Genomic DNA, 13840 nt, shown 5'->3' with positions numbered 1-13840 from the left:
CTAAAAACATGACATAGTTGACGTCTGTCTATTTTTTGTAAGACAACCACCAATGAAACAGGTCAATGTCCATATTTTTATACCATTTGGCTCATTGAACTGAATGGGTAAGTCAAGGGCACATCTTAAAAAAAAAAAAAAAAAAAAAAGAGAAAAAAAAAACATTATGGGCAATCTAGACAGAAGCCCCACATTGAGTGCCGATCAGGAATGACCAAGTCTTTTTTTTTTTTTTTTTTTTTTTAGAAGGAAGTGTCAAAGTGTCAGACTTGTACTGAAGGGCTAGTGACAAACACATGAGCTTTACTGCACCAAAGCAACTGTCTCTCTAACCCAAAATGGGATAGGAGAAGTTTGAACTGGCGACTTCGGGTGGGCAAAATTCAGTCACCCAAGCTGTTTAACCCAGGTTCATCTGAACCATAAGAATATACCATCATATTTTGTGTACAAGCCAATGAAAAGAAGGCCTTTTTCATGGGACATGAAAGCTTGCAATGTAAAGAGGTACAATATACGGTACATTGAGAATTAACATTTGTTGGTAATGGGATATTTTACAATGACCTAAAAAGTTGGCAACGATTCTCCCCATCACGTTGGCAGGCGTCTGCCAGTCACCAGAAGGAAAAAACTAAGCAATGTTACAAAACATAACACAAACGCATGTTACACGAATGACTCGCTTTACCTTATTCTGTAAAAGAAACCTAAGGGATTGTGTAAGACCATACGAACATGTTCCAAGAGAAATAAATGCTACAATCTAGAAAGCCAAATATGATCTACAGCTAAGGCCAAGTGGAAACAGACCAGGGAGACTATTTAGTTTAGTTCACTCTCTAGAAACAACATTTGTTCCACAACTCGGCCATTTTTCTCAGTCTAAAGCTTTGTATGCAATATTCTAGGTGACATCCTCAGAGAAAGTGTTACCCACAAACGAATCTTCGACAAACGACATTTAGAGAACCGACAAGATGGAGATCAGATTAAGATTACTGATGAGCGAGTGTGCTCGTTACTCGAGTTTTCCAAGCATGCTGGAGTCTCAACCGAGTATTGCCGATGCTTGGATCCCTGCCCCGCAGGTTTCGTGGCTGTAATCCAGCCAATAAACATGGCTACAGTTTTACTTTGTATGGCAGGCAATGCATCTTTCTTTATGCCATGCAACATGCAGGGCATGGATCTGATCATCACATCTGGGCATCGGCAATACTTGGTCGAGACTCGAGCATGCTCGGAAAACTCAAAGAACGAGCACACTCGCTCATCAGTAATTAACATGAATCTTTAGACCGACAGCTTCAGAACAGACACCGATGAAAACTAAAACCTAAACTTTCTAAAAAAAAAGCATTAAACTGATAGAAGAACAAGAAATATGAACCCTTAAAGGAGCTGGAAACATCAGGTCTGCTTTTCATTAGCGATATGGCCAGCTTAAGCTGATAAGGACTAAGGGGGATGTGGAGTGGAACCTGTCCCTAACGTATTAGGACACGTGCATCTTATGCGAGACGTGTCCAGATGTTACAGTGGGCTGCATTCTGCCAGCTACGCTACATGCTTGAGAATTCAGGAGAAGGGCCACAGAAAGACTTATTGTTCACGGCTAGAAAACTAGAGACTCTACAACAGAAAGTTGCAGATCGGCCAGTTTTCATTCCATCAGATACCAGTTTGATCACAAAGAATAAGAACATTTCATAAGTAATCTGGCCAATTATTTATACTTATAGAGTAGATCTATATTCTCAAAACTGTCTGGGAAAAGTGCGCGTCAGCAAGTTAAGTTTCTCAGATTTTCACTAGCAGAGATTGCAACACAGACTGCTGACTGGGAGCTGGATTAGGAGGATTTCACCTCCCCCTATCCTAACTCTGCACAGCCCTCCCAGCCCAGGCCTCATTCTATGCCAACGTCACCACTTCAGGCCCAGGTTAAACCTCTACTACTCCATAGTTGCAGCCATTAACCCTCCCCTCCCTGGATGACTGACAGGATGCCGGACAATCCACGCATTATATGGACAGACCAGCGTCCTATAAGACATCAGCTTCCCGTACACGGTCCTATGTGATAGAGATGGGAACAGGTAGACAACATTAGGAGACGCTGTCACTGCAGATACAACACCAGATCTCACACTTCAGACGGCGACATGACAATCCGATACTTTCCACACAAACTTCATATGAAGACGACCACAAACAGGACTCCATCCAGGCTTGGTGTGCCGCTAACCGGAGCCCCCATAATGATCCACATCTCAGCGCCCCAAGGTGCCAATCACCAGGTACATCGCCCCAGTCCTCACAGCACAGGGGAAAGTTATCAGACAAGTCCAGCAATGATCCACGGTAACGACTGCGGTGACCGGATTATCTGATGAGCCACAGATTACCGCACAGGACACATACAGGTCGTGGCCGCTCGGCAGACTGGAGGCAAAGATCAGGCATATCAGCGATTAATTTGTGGGAATTGTGTGTTTGTTTCTACTGATTGACAGGGGTAGAGGACTTGGTAAGAATGTTGTTGTAGATGGGGCAGAGGAATGATGGGGCAGAGGAATGATGGGGCAGAGGAATGATGGGGCAGAGGAATGATGGGGCAGAGGAATGATGGGGCAGAGGAATGATGGGGCAGAGGAATGATGGGGCAGAGGAATGATGGGGCAGAGGAATGATGGGGCAGAGGAATGATGGGGCAGAGGAATGATGGGGCAGAGGAATGATGGGGCAGAGGAATGATGGGGCAGAGGAATGATGGGGCAGAGGAATGATGGGGCAGAGGAATGATGGGGCAGAGGAATGATGGGGCAGAGGAATGATGGGGCAGAGGAATGATGGGGCAGAGGAATGATGGGGCAGAGGAATGATGGGGCAGAGGAATGATGGGGCAGAGGAGTCAGAGCACTGCTTATGGGAGGATGCAGGGGATGGGGGTCCAGCTGGCAGCAGAGGAGAGGGTGATCCTGTACTGCAGGTGGATCCAGTGAGGAGGAAGAGGATCCAGCAGAGCTGGCAGCCAGAAGCCATCGATCTGCTCCAGCAGAGGACACATATGATGCAGACACGTAGCAGTCAATGACAAGTACTGTCCCAGCCTCAGCCTGCACTCCACGTAGGCAGCAGCCGCCCTCCCCGCTCAGCCACTTCCCACCCCCAGTGCCCCGCTGCCACATCCCCCCTCACTACACCGGGGCAGCCCCGAGCCCTCCCCGGCCGCCGCCGCCCTCACACTCACTCCGTGTCCCGATCCGCTGACTGCCGGGGAAAGCGTCGGCCGCTTCGTCCAGCGCTTATATAGAATGGGCCTTAGCCTATCAATAGGGGGAACGTCATCAGCCGCGACACGTCAGCCAGAGGCTGGGACATGAGAAAGAGTGAGGACCGGAAGCGGAAATGCATCACCAAAAGACCGGAACAAACCTTTTTTTTTTTTACAAACAAACTTTATTGCGCCATTAATGGTTGACAGTTGTGGGGCGGGGAGTGCGATAAGGGTTGTGTGGCTTTGTGCAGTGCAGGTTCTTCACACAGTTGCGCTGACCCTCTGCCCAGTTCAGTGCTGAGGTCATTGCCCAGTGCCTGCTGCTGGGAGTTACTGGTATCTGCACTGGTAAATGCATTTTACCGCGAAACATAAATTCCGCAATGTAAACGTATGTGCACACGTAGAAAGCTCCTCTGCGGATTTTCCGCAGCGGATTTAAGTAAGCATGTGCACTGCGGATTTCGTTTCCCATAGGTTTACATGAGGCTGTGTTCACACGTTGCGTTTTTTTCGCGGTTTTTCCCGATAAAAACGCTATAAAACCGTATACAATAAGCATCCCATCATTTAGAATGAATTCCGCATGTTTTGTGCACATGATGCGTTTTTTCCGCGAAAAAAACGCATCGCGGCAAAAAACGCAGCATGTTCATTAATTTTCCGTTTTTTTTTGCGGATTTCCCACTCCAAAATGCATTGGGAAGTGTCTGGAAAAAACCGCGGCAAAAACGCATGCGGTTTTCTTGCGGATATCTTGCAGAAAATGTCCGGAATTTTCTGCAAGAAATCCTGAACGTGTGCACATAGCCTACATGGTACTGTAAACTGATGGGAAACTGCTGCGGATCCGCAGCGTGTGCACATACCTTATTAGGCTATGTGCACACGTTGCGGATTAGGCTTAGGCCATGTTCACACTTTGCGGTTTTTACCGCGGCAATTTTGCAGCTGCGGGTCCGCAGCAGTTTCCATAGCGTTTACAGTAACCTGTAAACCCTATGGAAACCGCAAACCGCTGTGCACATGCTGCAGGAAAAACCGCGCGGGAACGCAGCGGTTTACAACCCGCAGCATGTCACTTCTTTGCGCAGAATCGCAGCGATTCTGCACCCATAGGAATGCATTGATCCGCTTACTTCCCGCATGGGGCTGTGCCCACCATGCGGGAAGTAAGCGGATAATGTGCGGGTTATACCCGGGGTGGAGGAGAGGAGACTCTCCTCCAGGCCCCGGGAACCATATTTGTGGGTAAAAAAAAAAAGAATTAAAATAAAAAATAATGCTATACTCACCTCTCAGCGCTGCACGCGGCCGTCCGGTCTCAGGTTTGCTATGCGACCAGGACCTGTGGTGACGTCGCAGTCACATGACCGTGACGTCACAAAGGTCCTTCTCGCACAGCATCTTTGGAACCGGACCGCCGCCTGCAGCGCCGAGGAGATCGGGACGTCAGAGGGTGAGTATATCATTATTTTTATTATTTTTAACACTACTATTGATGCTGCATATTGTTGCAGATGCAGCATCAATAGTAGGAGTAAATCCCGCAGCGGAACCCACAACACAAACCGCGATAAATCTGCAGGGATAACCGCAGCGGGTTTGCTCTGCAGATTTATCAAATCCGCTGCTGGAGAACCCGCAGCCCCCTTCCTATGTGTGAACATAGCCTTAGGAATTTCTGGTGTGGATTCTGCCTCTCCTGACAGAAAACGCACCTGTGGATTTGTCGCGTTTTTTGTGCGGTTCCGCAGCAATTTTTGCTGCGGTTTTCTTGCGGATTTGCTGCGTTTTTTACCCCTGCGGTTTTCTATAATGGAATGGGTACAAAAACGCTGCAGATTCTCAAAAAAGAAGTGACATGCTACTTCTTTTAAACCGCAGCGGATTTTCCGCAAAATGTGCACAGCATTTTTTTTTCTCATTGATTTACATTGTACTGTAAATCAATTGCGGATCTGCAGCGTTTCTGCACCTCAAAAAACGCTGCGGATCCGCAGAGAATCCGCAACGTGTGCACATACCCTGAAATGTGAAAATATATAAGAAGCTGTTGTCCCTGCAAAACATTGGTTCACTAATACAATGCATCATATTACACAGCACTGTGTACTTACAATTGCGCATTTTGCCTTTTTACCCAGATAATTATTTTTTTCCATTAGGTCTATGACATCACATGATTAAAAACTGACTGGCTGCATCCTTCTAAGCTATATGTAGAAACAGGAGGTCAATTTTCCCTCTAGGAGTCATTGCAAAAGTCCTTGGCAGGAGAGGGGGACGCAGCGGAGTCAGGAGCATAGGCCGGGATCACACATGCGAGAAACACGTCCGTGTCTCGCATGTGAAATCCAAGCTCTGGCGCCGGCACTTTGGAGCGGAGCGTGCGGCTCCATGTGTTCCTATGCGGCCGCACGCTCCGCTCTGGAGTGCTGGCGCCAGAGCTTGGATTTCACATGCGAGACACGGACGTGTTTCTCGCATGTGTGATCCCAGCCTTAGGCTTAGGCTCACACATCAGGTTTTCGCAGTAAGGCTAAATACGGCTAAATTTAAAAAAAAACGGAACCGGCAAATGTTGCTGCCGGATCCAGTTTTTTTCCCCATAGACTTGTATTAGTGCCGGATTGCGCCAGATGACCTTGCGTTTCGTCCGGTTTTCGCCGGATCCGGCAAATCTACCGTTTCTGGAAAAAACGTCCATAGCAACATTTTTTTTGTCTCCGGCGAAAAAGCCGGAAGCACCGCATCCGGCGCTGTGTGCTATAATGGAAGCCTATGGGAGCCGGAAGGTGCCGGATCCAGAAAATGACGGATTCCAGCACCGGATTCAGGTTTTTTTTTTAAACTGAGCATGCTCCAAATTTTTTTTTATCCAATAATCTAGATATGCTAGCCGGATCCGTCGAAAAAACGGATTGTCGCATCAGTTTTTCACAATCTGCGCTAGATCCAGTTTTTCCAACATTCGCCGGATTGTGCCTGATACAAAAAAACCTGATGTGTGAAAGTAGCCTTAAGGGAACCTGTCACACTCCCTCCCTTCCCCCCCCCCCCCCGTCTCGGCCTATTAAAGTAAAAGCCACCTTCAGCAGCACTATTCTGTGAAGGTGGCTCTTATGTTTATTATCCCTAGGAACGCTGAAATAATGAGTTTTCGAAATTTCCCGCCATACCTCTTGAGTCAGGGAGGTATGTTTTCTCCCCCTGACTCAACCGCCTCACAGCCATACATTATCCCACTCTGTCCTTCGGGCGCCGCCTCCTCTCTTTCTTGTGACATCACCGGCGTCTGCACTCTGCAATCAGTTCTCGGGCATGCGCCGTGCGCGCTGCCTGGGAACTTACATCAGGTGATGTAAGGATATTGCGCCTGCGTGTAGCGGAGGCCCCAGATCCCGCCCCGCAGTGTGTTATGATGTATTCACACTGCGTGGCTGGGAATCCGGCACCTGCGCAGTGATGATCTCTGGAGGAAAGAGGCGGAGGGAGATGGGGACAGGCACAGAGATCCTCACTGCGCAGGTGAGTGTCGATACATTATAACACTGCGGGGCGGGATCTGGGGCCTCTGCTACAGGCAGGCGCGATATCCTTACATCACCTGATGTACGTTTCCGGGCAGCGCGCACGGCGCATGCCCGAGAACTGATTGCAGAGCACAGGCACCAGTGACATCACGAGAAAGAGAGGAGGCGGCGGCCAGAGGGGGATGATGGACAGCTGCGTGGTGGTTGAGTCGGGCAGAAAACATACCACCTGACTCAATAGAGGTATGGTGGGAAATTTATAAAACTCATTATTTCAGCAGTCCTAGGAATAATAAACATAAGAGCCACCTTCATAGAATGCAGCCTTAGTGCTGCTGAAGGTGGCTCGTTTACTTTAATAGGCCTTGGGGGGATGACAGGTTCCCTTTAAAGAGGGGAATGATAAATGCAGGGACAAGAGACTTCCTGTTTCTACATAGAGAAAAGAGAAGAATTATCTGGATAGAAAGGAAACATGAGCAATTGTAAGTACACAGTGCTATATAATATGATGATTACAATATATCAAGAGGATAAAAACTTTGATGGGAGGAGGAGTGCTTCTTAAACTGCCATATTTAAAAGCTGAGCGCTGCCATGTTCCAGAGCGGATGTCAGCTCTATGTGAGAGCCCGTACCCTGCAGGGACGCCCACGATCAGTGCTAGCACCAATCGCGGGCGTTTAATCCTGATACCGTAATCAATACAATAGTGATAGCGACATCGCAGTCCATCACAAAGGGAGGGAGCTCCATCTGTGCTCCCATCGGTGCAACATCGCATTATCACCATGGTCTCCATGATCACCCCAGGCCGAAAGATAGCTGTGGGGTTTCCCAGGACTGTGGCCGGTCACCTCATGCTCAGAGCACGAGCTGACATGGCTAGTCTGTCTAGGTCAGTCACACTACTCTAACGCATTTCAGAATATTAGATCAGTGATCTGTCACTGCAAAGTTGATGTCCCATCCTGGGACAATGTAAAGGAAAAAAAAGTTAATAAAAATATATAGAAGAAAAAGAGCGAAAAAATATGAATCCAATAAATATATTTATGTAAAAAATAAAAAAAAAGTACACATTTGGTATCGCCGCGTCCAGAAGAATCAAACCTACATACCGTAATTGTCCTACTAGTTAACCCCTTCAGTGAACACTTAAAAAATAAAAAATGAGGCAAAAAAACGATGCTTTATCATCATACCATCAAACACAAAGTGGAATCAAACGTTATCAAAAAGATCAATCTAAATAAAAATGATATCTCTGAAAACCTCACCTTGCCAGCAAAAAAACCAAGCCACCATACAAATCCATTAGCGGAAAAATTAAAAAAATGGTATAGCTCTCAGAAAAAAAGTGATGCAAACATAATTCTTTTTTCTCTAAAATAGTTTGTTGTGTAAAAGTGTTACAACAAAAAAAATATATATAAATGTGGTAATCGTACTGACCAAATGAATAAAGCTGCCTTATCAATTTTACCGCAAGCAGGACGGCATAAAAATCCCCCCCCCCCCCCCCCAAAAAAAAAAAAAAAAATTACTGAATTGCTTTTTTTGTTCATTCTGTCAACCAAAAATCATTTTTGATCACTTTCTATTATGTCACATGCCCAAAAATGGTACCAATAAAAACATCTTTGTCCCGCAAAAAAACAAGCCCTCACATGACTACGTGAGCCAAAATACCGAAAAATTATAGCTCTCAAAATATGGCAATGCGTTTTTTTGTAATAAAAAAATCTTTTAATGTGTTACAGCTACCGAACATAAAAACCTGACAAATCTAGTATTGCTGTAATTGCAAAAAACCCAAAATAAAGTCACCATATCACCTACAATACACGAGGAATGACATAAAAATAAAATAAAATGAATTCTTCACCTGTTGTTGATTTTATCATTCTGCCTCCCAAAGATCACAGTAAGGCTCGGCTCACATTATCCTGAGCTCTACGCTGAGCGCTTACACTGGGGTTTCCATTAAAAACACTGAAAAACATGATTCAGATGGAACCCCAGGCAGAAGAATCCCTATAATGAGGCAGAAGGACGCCATCTGGCCGCCTATGATTCGGCTGTGTCTGTCTTTTAGGCATGCATAAAATCGTTTTCAACCACAATTTTGTGCACCTCTGAAATGAAGGACACCGCTGAACAGAGGCCAGATGGAGTCCAGAGTAACTCTGCTGCCTCATTATAGTGAATGGATCCCTCTGAGGTTTCCTCTGAATCGTGTCACTCAGATATAGATGGAAACCCCAAAGTAAGTGCTCAGTGTAGAGTGTCGGATAAATGTAATCCCAAATGTTGTGTAAAATGTTCCCTATAAAGGCTTCCAATCAAACCACAAAAAAGCAAGTTCCCACTCAGGGCCGTCATCTATTAACGGAAATATAGGGGGCTTCCATGTTACTGGTAGCACAAAGGCTCTGGAAAAGGGCTATGTCTCCTCGCCGCCAAAATGAAATTCAGCAAATTTTGTGCTCCCAAATTCCAATGCCTCCCTCCCTTCTGAGCATCACAGTGCAACCTACAGGCACCACAATGACAGTTTGCAATTTTAACTCTGCAACATCTACTGCTCCTTGTTTCTGTATATGGCTGGGTTCACATTGCATTCAGTGACACAGTTAAACAGACTACGTTACACCGCGGCATAACGCGGTGTAACGTAGTCCGTTAATGCCGCCATTGAATGCAATGTCGGACGCATCACTAGCGCACGCCCGCACCGTCATTTGAGTGATGGACCCGAGACGCGAGCTGCAGCGTTTCCGGGTCCGTCACTGCTAGAGCAGATGGAGCTAGCAGATGCTCTATCTGCACTAGCGCTGGGCAAAGTCGGCACTTGCGTTAGCGCAGTCTGTTTAACGTATGCGTTGAACGGACTGCACTAACTCAATGTGAACCTAGCCTAACACCCATGGAGTCAAAATAGTCACTGCACCTGTGGATACATTCTCAAATGAGTATAATTTCCAAAATGGGGTCACTTGAAGGAGAATTCTACTTTTTTTTTTAGCAGTTAAGGGCTCTGTATTTGGAGTCTGCAAACTATTATAGCAAAATCTGTGCGCCAGGAGGAAAATAGCGCTCTGCTCCTCCTTAGGCCGGCGTCACACTTGCGAGTTTTACGGACGTAAGAGCGCAGAAACTACGTCCGTAAAACTCACAAAAAATACGGCAAAATTATTCTTTATGCCCCTGCTCCTATCTGCCGTATTTTACTGATCAGTATTAGGCCATGTTCACACAGTGCGTTTTTTTCCTGCGGAACCGCAGCGTTTTTGCCGCTGCGGTTCCGCAGCTGTTTTCCATGCAGGGTACAGTGTACTGTACCCTATGGAAAACAGGAACCACTGTGCACATGATGCGCTGAATAGCCGCGGTAAAAAAGAAGTACCATGTCACTTCTTTTTTCGGAGCCGCAGCGGTTCTGCACCCATTGACCTCCATTGTGAGGTCAAACCCGCAGATGAAAAAAATATCTGCGGGTTTTACTGCGGTTTGTGGTGCCGAACCGCTGCAGCAGGAAGTGCGGGGAAGCCGGCAGAAGTGCGTGGGCGGAGTGTGGCTGCCCCCCCCGTGCTCCGATCCCGCTCCCCCGTGCTCCAATCCCACCGCCCCGTGCTCCGATGCCCCCCCCCAGTGCTCCGATGCCCCCCCCGTGCCCTAATCTCCCCCCCTTATACTTACCCGGCGTCCCGGTGTCCGTCCGGCCGTCTTCTCCCTGGGCGCCGCCATCTTGCAAAATGGCGGGCGCATGCGCAGTGCGCCCGCTGAATCTGCCGGCCGGCAGATTCGTTCCAAAGTGCATTTTGATCACTGAGATATAACCTATCTCAGTGATCAAAATAAAAAAAAAATAGTAAATGACCCCCCCCCCCCTTTGTCACCCCCATAGGTAGGGACAAAAAAAATTATGAACTTTTTTTTTTTTTTTCCACTAAGGTTAGAATAGGGTTAGGGGTAGGGTTAGGGTTAGGGGTAGGGTTAGGGGTAGGGGTAGGGGTAGGGTTAGGGGTAGGGTTAGGGGTAGGGTTAGGGTATTTTCAGCTATTTTAACTGCATTGAAAACTGCATAAAAAAAGGATCAAAAAAAGGATCAAAAAAGGACAAAAAAAGGACCAAAAAAAGGACCTGCGTTTTCTGCCAAGAGCTGCAGTTTTTTAAAAAACAGTCCTGAAAAAAAAAAGGATGGAAATCAGGAACGTGTGAACATACCCTTATACGGCTTTCTACGGCCGTAGAAAATCGCAGCATGCTGCGTTTGTCACCGTATTGCGCAAATAAAACGTCAATGAAAGTCTATGGAAGCCCCAAAAATACGGATTACACACGGACCAGCAGTGTGACTTGCGAGAAATACGCAGCGCTGTTAAGAGAGAAAAGCCGGCAATTCAGTGCGGTGTACAGTAAAATCACACTGACAGCTTACAGTAGAATAGGTAGAATAAATGTGTACACATAGGATATACAGTGGGGCAAAAAAGTATTTAGTCAGTCAGCAATAGTGCAAGTTCCACCACTTAAAAAGATGAGAGGCGTCTGTAATTTACATCATAGGTAGACCTCAACTATGGGAGACAAACTGAGAAAAAAAAATCCAGAAAATCACATTGTCTGTTTTTTTAACAATTTATTTGCATATTATGGTGGAAAATAAGTATTTGGTCAGAAACAAAATTTCATCTCAATACTTTGTAATATATCCTTTGTTGGCAATGACAGAGGTCAAACGTTTTCTGTAAGTCTTCACAAGGTTGCCACACACTGTTGTTGGTATGTTGGCCCATTCCTCCATGCAGATCTCCTCTAGAGCAGTGATGTTTTTGGCTTTTCGCTTGGCAACACGGACTTTCAACTCCCTCCAAAGGTTTTCTATAGGGTTGAGATCTGGAGACTGGCTAGGCCACTCCAGGACCTTGAAATGCTTCTTACGAAGCCACTCCTTCGTTGCCCTGGCGGTGTGCTTTGGATCATTGTCATGTTGAAAGACCCAGCCACGTTTCATCTTCAATGCCCTTGCTGATGGAAGGAGGTTTGCACTCAAAATCTCACGATACATGGCCCCATTCATTCTTTCATGTACCCGGATCAGTCGTCCTGGCCCCTTTGCAGAGAAACAGCCCCAAAGCATGATGTTTCCACCACCATGCTTTACAGTAGGTATGGTGTTTGATGGATGCAACTCAGTATTCTTTTTCCTCCAAACACGACAAGTTGTGTTTCTACCAAACAGTTCCAGTTTGGTTTCATCAGACCATAGGACATTCTCCCAAAACTCCTCTGGATCATCCAAATGCTCTCTAGCAAACTTCAGATGGGCCCGGACATGTACTGGCTTAAGCAGTGGGACACGTCTGGCACTGCAGGATTTGAGTCCATGGTGGCGTAGTGTGTTACTTATGGTAGGCCTTGTTACATTGGTCCCAGCTCTCTGCAGTTCATTCACTAGGTCCCCCCGCGTGGTTCTGGGATTTTTGCTCACCGTTCTTGTGATCATTCTGACCCCACGGGGTGGGATTTTGCGTGGAGCCCCAGATCGAGGGAGATTATCAGTGGTCTTGTATGTCTTCCATTTTCTTATTATTGCTCCCACTGTTGATTTCTTCACTCCAAGCTGGTTGGCTATTGCAGATTCAGTCATCCCAGCCTGGTGCAGGGCTACAATTTTGTTTCTGGTGTCCTTTGACAGCTCTTTGGTCTTCACCATAGTGGAGTTTGGAGTCAGACTGTTTGAGGGTGTGCACAGGTGTCTTTTTATACTGATAACAAGTTTAAACAGGTGCCATTACTACAGGTAATGAGTGGAGGAAAGAGGAGACTCTTAAAGAAGAAGTTACAGGTCTGTGAGAGCCAGAAATCTTGATTTTGTTTCTGACCAAATACTTATTTTCCACCATAATATGCAAATAAATTGTTAAAAAAACAGACAATGTGATCTTCTGGATTTTTTTTTCTCAGTTTGTCTCCCATAGTTGAGGTCTACCTATGATGTAAATTACAGACGCCTCATCTTTTTAAGTGGTGGAACTTGCACTATTGCTGACTGACTAAATACTTTTTTGCCCCACTGTATATATATATATATATATATATATATATATATATATATATATATATATATATATATATATATATATATATATATATATATATACAGGTCCTTCTCAAAAAATTAGCATATAGTGTTAAATTTCATTATTTACCATAATGTAATGATTACAATTAAACTTTCATATATTATAGATTCATTATCCACCAACTGAAATTTGTCAGGTCTTTTATTGTTTTAATACTGATGATTTTGGCATACAACTCCTGATAACCCAAAAAACCTGTCTCAATAAATTAGCATATCAAGAAAAGGTTCTCTAAACGACCTATTACCCTAATCTTCTGAATCAACTAATTAACTCTAAACACATGCAAAAGATACCTGAGGCTTTTATAAACTCCCTGCCTGGTTCATTACTCAAAACCCCCATCATGGGTAAGACTAGCGACCTGACAGATGTCAAGAAGGCCATCATTGACACCCTCAAGCAAGAGGGTAAGACCCAGAAAGAAATTTCTCAACAAATAGGCTGTTCCCAGAGTGCTGTATCAAGGCACCTCAATGGTAAGTCTGTTGGAAGGAAACAATGTGGCAGAAAACGCTGTACAACGAGAAGAGGAGACCGGACCCTGAGGAAGATTGTGGAGAAGGACCGATTCCAGACCTTGGGGAACCTGAGGAAGCAGTGGACTGAGTCTGGTGTGGAAACATCCAGAGCCACCGTGCACAGGCGTGTGCAGGAAATGGGCTACAGGTGCCGCATTCCCCAGGTAAAGCCACTTTTGAGCTACAGAGAAGCAGCACTGGACTGTTGCTAAGTGGTCCCAAGTACTTTTTTCTGATGAAAGCAAATTTTGCATGTCATTCGGAAATCAAGGTGCCAGAGTCTGGAGGAAGACTGGGGAGAAGGAAATGCCAAAATGCCTGAAGTCCAGTGTCAAGTACCCACAGTCA

At 45.8% G+C, this 13840-nt stretch overlaps 1 protein-coding gene across 1 annotated transcript in view; it reads right to left on the bottom strand.

Moving 5' to 3' along the window:
• HDLBP (high density lipoprotein binding protein) overlaps window positions 1–3384 on the bottom strand; it is a 69601-nt gene extending 66217 nt beyond the window's left edge. The window contains exon 1 of the mRNA XM_069727718.1: window positions 3257–3384. The gene's annotated coding sequence lies outside the window, so the exon portion shown is untranslated. The remainder of the gene's footprint in view (window positions 1–3256) is intronic.
• Window positions 3385–13840: the final 10456 nt, after the last annotated feature.

This window comes from Ranitomeya imitator, chromosome 5 (genome assembly GCF_032444005.1).
Source record: "Ranitomeya imitator isolate aRanImi1 chromosome 5, aRanImi1.pri, whole genome shotgun sequence".
Lineage (NCBI taxonomy): Eukaryota > Metazoa > Chordata > Amphibia > Anura > Dendrobatidae > Ranitomeya > Ranitomeya imitator.
The sequence above is the reverse complement of the archived record's forward strand: the minus strand, read 5'-3'. Positions and strand labels throughout refer to the sequence as shown.